We start from the raw sequence: 6,877 nt of genomic DNA, 5'->3' as shown, positions 1-6,877 counted from the left end.
AACCCACACTGAAAGAAGGTGGACTACATACAAAGGTAGTACAAAAACATGAACATAGCATCTGTGGTGATCCACTAGCTAGTATTCTTACGGGGTCAATATAGTTCAAAAACTAGGAAATGTCTTTGGGGCCTTCTTTCTGCTACATCCATTATACTCTCCAATCTGATGAGTACAATAGTTAACCTACCTTCCCTACTTGGGAAGGGACACTCCTCACTACTAGTTCACTCGGGGCTAAACTAGAGTCTCTTTAGGAATTACATTCATTAAAAAACATAAATTCAATTAGATCATAGAATAATAACACCTTGTATAATCATAGTTATTAGCTCAATAGGGATTGCATGATGACACCTTTCATTACACCCTCATATGTGATATTAGCTCATTAACATCATTATATAATAGTAAAGTACATAGGTACTTCATAACCAACCTTATATCATTACATCTTACTCATAATCTCACAATCACATAAATCAAGATATTTCAATTCAACTTCATACCAATCATTGTAACACCTCTAAAACGACTTAGGTGGTACTAGACCCTAACGTTTGTGCCTTGACGTTTTGAATTCTTAAAATTAATTAAAAGGAGGTTAGGAGGTAGTGAGTAAAGTTTCATGAAGTTTTGAGGCCAAACATCCAAGAACATCCATGATGTTCAAAAGGTTTGCCTTGAAATTACCTTATGTGTCTTGTTTCGTCGAATTCTACGTGTTCATTTTGGATGAAATTGATGTGATAGACCTAAACTAGTATACGATCATCTTAGGATTGGAAAATTTTGGGCAAATATCCCAAGGAGCAGTCAAGGGTCCTAGAGGAAGGACCCATAATTTAGGCAAAAATCTATCAAACAAGCCAAACCTACGGAAGGTAGTCGACGCCCCGTATATGAGAAGCGTAGGTTGACAGTTAGGAATGGGATGTTTCCCTGCCTTTCGACCTGCCCCTGACCCAAACAACGGACCAACAGGATGGTCCGTTGGTTTGGTGATGGTCCGTAGGTGAGGCTGGCGTCGATTGAGTGCAATTTCACAGCTCACTATTAAATGTATGGGTGAAGTCGTAAATTCACCCCACCTCCAAATAATGAAAAGGAAGTTTTCCTAAGGTTAGTTTGGTTATTAAAAATATTTTTATACTTCTTAAGCGCCTATATGAATTAATTATATCAAATCAAAACCCAAATTCTCTAAGATATTCTTTAGAACTCCGTTGGAGCCAAATTTCAAGATAGAGCTTTGATTGAAGATCTCTTTGGTGATTGTCAATCAATTATTCATCAAATTTGTGGTCTAGAATCAATCAAGGTATGTTTCTTCATCCTTGAATCTCTTTTATTCAAAGGTAAAACTTCATAGTGATTTCTAAAGTCTTTCAAAAAAGGACTTGTCCAATTTTGATATCTATCCATGGGTTCTTGCATAAAATGCTTTAGTTCATTATGTATTTATTATATTGATGTTAATTTTATTGTTTTAAACTAATTAATCTATGAACCATGTAATTTATGAACCCTAGTTTTGAATACTTTGTATGTGACTTGATTATGTCTTAATGCTATTTAATTATTATGATGTTTTATTAGAGATATTGAATTGTGATAGAATCATGTTAGAATTACTAACATGATACTCAAAATTCATTAGTCAATTTTCAATTACCTTTGATTTATTTTCTATTGTAAGTAATGAATTGAATTGGTGATCATGTACATGGGTAAGGGCCTTTGGGTATTGTGTTGGATGATTTAGCTATGGATTGAAGTGGTGAGAGTGGATTGGTGGTACTCTGACCTAATTATATTTATATTATGTAGTTTAAGTCTTTAATTTTGATGTGTTTGTTATGGTCCATTTATGGTGGTGGTGCTATGTACTTTACTTGTGAATTATGTGGCCTCATCGGCGTTACTTTATGAATTATGATGATCATGACCTTGTAGGCATTACTAGATATATTATGATTATTTTGTAGTGATTTATGTCATGTATGATCATATCCATCAACTTTTGATTAATAATAAAGTATGTGTTTGTTCTATTAATATGAGGTGATCATGTTAGACTATAATTGTGTACCTATGTGTTTCGATTTAGAGTTGATGCTTGATTCTTCCTATTTTGTTATGTGAGTCCTATGATGGTTGTATTGATGATATTATATTAGTGAATAGGGTGACCTATAGATGATGTTGGTTATGACTATGTGCTTCTTGAAAAATATGATATAGGTGAATTATGTATGTGTGTTATTTTGGTAGACTTGTATCACTTAATTGATATATGCATAATGTGAATATGAGTTCTTCAACCTTGAACATTGATGAGAAGGTACTTTATTTGGAGCCTTCATTCTAGATGTAAGGTTAAGATACCCTTGAGTTGAAAGTCGTAGTGATATCCTTTTTGTGTGAATGGTGGACTTAAGGTTAATTGGATGCAATGGCATGAAATCATTCTTAAGAAAGTTAGTGAGCTATCCTTTTGAACATTTTTAGGCAACCATATTAGACCTCTTTGGTTAGGTGTTATGATTTGGTGGTGAATTTTATATGGAACCTCTTCAAGTACTCATTTCTGTGAATTACAATATGAGAATAAAGTACAGCACCGTGTGAGTATGGTTAGGGGAGTTGCTCTATTTGAAATATTTGACTAGAGAGTATGTGCCTACATAGGATGTGCCTACATAGGATGTGTCCTAGTTCTACCATTGGCAGCTAGAACACCCTTTATTGGTGTAGGGTTAGCTCTGGATTCCATGCTTAGCTACCATGGTATATGTGGGTTATTGCCTATTTTCATATGGGATACCCACTAGTATTAGAGAAGCTCTATTAAGTTTAGGTGGTGGTATGGGACTGTATCTAGACATTGCACGATTAGGCTTTGAATATGTTAGTGAATGAGTCCCTACGTCTTTTGTAAGACCATTACATTTCCTTATGTGATGAATGTCTCTTAAGTGAACTAATGCAGATAGTTACTTATGTTAGAAAGCATCTAAATGAATAACTACTTATTTAGATTAGTTTAAGGGTTGCCTAGTTAAGTTGTGAAGGGGGCCTAAGAATGGTCACTTCTTGTCTAACCTAGGTATGTCATCTGAATGACTATAGGTAGGAAAGTTGGTTGATACATTAGACATGATCTAAACTTAGGTAGTCTTAAGGATTATTTAGGTAATATGGGATTTCTCTTCTTGAGTTACTTTAGTAAGTCTTTTGATTACCTTTGGATTGAGAATATAATGTGTGTGTGTATATACAATCATATATATAATGCGTGTGTATCATATATATATGTTATTCTATGAGGTGAGAATGAACTCTTGGGGGCTAATCTCCCAGAACTAAGTATGTAGCCACACCCTCATGTACCGGTCATCCCTTTCTTTAGTGGATGAAATGTGAATTTAACCTTACATTATCATCTTGGTGTTAGTGATATTTGTCTCACGATTATTAACACCATCATATGTGAGTAGCTTTAACATAGTTGTGTTATGGGTAAGTGAGACATGTCTCATTTCTTTTAACACCCCATTCCGGTCACTTTCATAATTCAAAAATTTTTATTCATGTAAATACTCACCTTAACTCGTTTCATGTGTTTTTGTAACTTTATACCATTCTTTATAAACGTTTAGAGCTTTGTTTAATGTAGTTACAATGTTCATACTTCATTGTGTAAGGGTATGTTGGGACTTGTCCCAATGATTGGCATACCCTTGGTTATAAATTTAAAGTTACATTGGTCATGATTAATTTTGTTTGCATTATTCATTAGCTAATCTCTCCATCATACTGTGGAAGCAATTACTGTAAGTCAATTCCATTCAACTTTTTGGGAAAAACATTGTTAGCCAATTTATTGGCATGAACCAACTTTACTTGAACTATTTTCAGTATGTTATCACTAACCAAATCAATTATATTCATGGATGTAATATATTTATTCCTCAACATGAACAATTCGAAACTTTAACATTTTAACAGTAACTAAACATCATAGGTGATTCATAGTAACTTCATATTCCCGAAACATAAGTAAACATTATATCATTCCTTAATTCATGTAACTAAAACTCAAATCAGTTGAATCCAATATATAGGTCTCATTAGTCATTAACAAATAAAGAAACTTACACATAAAATCAGTTAGCACGACATACCAACAACATGTTCGAGATCTACATCTACATACTTATTAGATTCAAAAACAAGGATAACTAGAGAGATGGACGTTCAACAATGTCATTGGGCACAACCCTAGTTTCAAAATTCATGAGTTTTGAAGTGTTTTAAAAGCCTCTTGGAGGAATAGTTCCAGGAGATAAAACCCATATATCGTGTAGAATTTAATATACGAAGATCACTTTGCACGATATCATGAAGAAAACATTGAAATCGCCTAGGAGAATCGAGAGAAACTTTCTGGTTTTGCTTTTCCTTCGTTCATTGTTTTGTGTCTTGAATTTCTTTGTGTTTAAACGTTAGTCTATGTCTTAGGAACTGATGTTGACTCATTAAAATTAGTCTAATTTAGTAAATTAAATAAATTAATTAGTTAATTAATAAAAATCCCCTCCTAAGATGACTAAACATAGGAGACTATTTGATTTAAGCAAAATCTAGAACTTGGCCAGGGTCTTGGACAAATGTTGTAGTTTTTATTAATTAATTAAATTTGTTATTTAATTAATTAAGTGACCTATGTAATTACTAAAGTACCCCTAAATTTTTGGGACCATAACTAACCCTTTTGGACCATCCTAGGTTAGATAATAGGTTGTCCCTAACGAGTTACTAGGTTAGTGTCACTCGGTTAAGTCTTAGATTGTGGGGTGCACTAATTCATTTATTTTAGTTAGTACTAGGTTTGTTATCTATTTATGTAAGTTAGTTATAGTCTAAATTTTTTTAGGGAGTTAGGACCCACATGGAAGGACCCTTGCACACGCCTGCCCCCTAAATACCCTAACGAAATTTAGTTAGGGTTGTCATCTCCCTTGGCCGCTTCTTCACATGTGTTTGAACATAAGCTTGAACATGTGGTGCTTTTAATTTCCCAACTAACTATTCATGATGGGTCATTTGGAATGTTTACTTATTGTCCCAAGGATCCTCACTATGTCCTTGGGCACTGTTTAATCTACATTCCCATTTTAATTGGCCATATGCTATGGTGCCTAGTCTTAACACACGGATGCCTCATATCTATTATGCAAATACTATGAAACATATGTTTCTATCTTAGGGTTTTTATTGCACGTACATTTCTTAAACAAGCTCATTAATGTTAGAAAATTGATAAACACCCTTTAAGTCAATATTTTCCAATATGCTCAATATTTTGCTATTTGGGTATTATATAGAAATAGGCTAATACCCCTTAGCCAATTTTCTATACTATGCCAAATATTTCTCAATATTGGGCATTGAGATGCCTATGTACCCCGAATACACAATCTTAAAGACCTATTGGGCTCTTCATTAGACATGTAATTTTTCCAGAATGTTACATTATACCCCCCTTACAAACATTCGTCCCCCAATGACACTAGATATCATTTTAAAATAAAGAGGGTGATTTTCGAAAATACTTTAGCATACTTGAAACTTTAGTCTCTATGAATTTCTTATTCACACTCTCTGGATGATGCATAATACTCTAGATTATCTGAAGCTTCATATTTGAGATTGAGGTCCTTCTCAATCACACTTATCTTAATACACATCACAACACATGCAACACAAAAATCATGTCTACGCTATAAAAAAAATAACAAAATGAACTCATATTAACTCATATAGTTGATATACCGTGGTTTCACGGTATTATTAATACGTTTTCCTTAAGTTTAGTGTGTCCAAAAGCCTTTTTGTGCTAATTTTTATATATTTTTCTTTTTATTTGCAGGAAATCTGTCCAAAGATGAATGCGGAGATTTTGAGCGAAGAAATGTAGAAGAGACCACCTACGGAGCTTGTGACGGTCCGTAGGTGGCACCATAGTGCAGCTGCAGAAGAAAGATGGGGAAGTTTGACCAAGTGTGGGGTTACGAAGTCCATGACGGTCCATCGCATTTATGACGGTCCGTCCTGCATGTTCGTCATGAAGTTCAGAGAAGTAATATCATTACCCATATTCCAAGAGTTTAAGTGTTTTGGAACGAAGACCCTCGACGGACCGTCGTGTCTGTGACGATCCGTCATACTTCCCGTCAAGGGTAATGAAGAATGCAGCAGAAGAAATTGCACAAGTATGGGATGACGGAGTCCATGACGGTACGTCGTGACCACGACGATCCGTCACGAGGTCCGTCGACCCAGCCGCGTTTTGACAGATTTCCAGCAGATAAAGTCCTTGTTTAATTAGGTTTTTATTTTCTATAAATAGTTCGAAAAATCTCATTTTTGAGGTTAGACACCGTATTGTTAGGATCTATATTATTAGTGAGACACGGTATTATTAGTTAGACTCTGGATTATTTGGTTAGGCTTTTGATTATCATTAGACTTGTTGTGAGATTCTTGATTACATTGAGATTCTTGCAAGTGATTGTTGGTGATTTTTGTTGATTAATCAAGCAAACTTTCGGATTTTACTCTTTCTCATTGAAGTAAGTATATGAATTCTTATATAATATATTTGAATATTATGATTATGACAATGGGTAACTAAATTCCATAACTAGGATTGTGGGAACCATAGGCAATAATGAGTAAAATCTAACTAAAATAACAATTCTAGAATAGTGTCTTGCATGTATTAATAATTCTTTCGCTTAGAAGTCTTTTTAACGGATGTCCAACGTTAGGACTCGCCTTAATGCTACTTTTCAGACCAAGGAGGTAGATA

The sequence above is a fragment of the Solanum lycopersicum genome, chromosome 6 (assembly GCF_036512215.1).
Source record: "Solanum lycopersicum chromosome 6, SLM_r2.1".
NCBI classification, from domain to species: Eukaryota; Viridiplantae; Streptophyta; class Magnoliopsida; order Solanales; family Solanaceae; genus Solanum; species Solanum lycopersicum.
The sequence above is the reverse complement of the archived record's forward strand: the minus strand, read 5'-3'. Positions refer to the sequence as shown.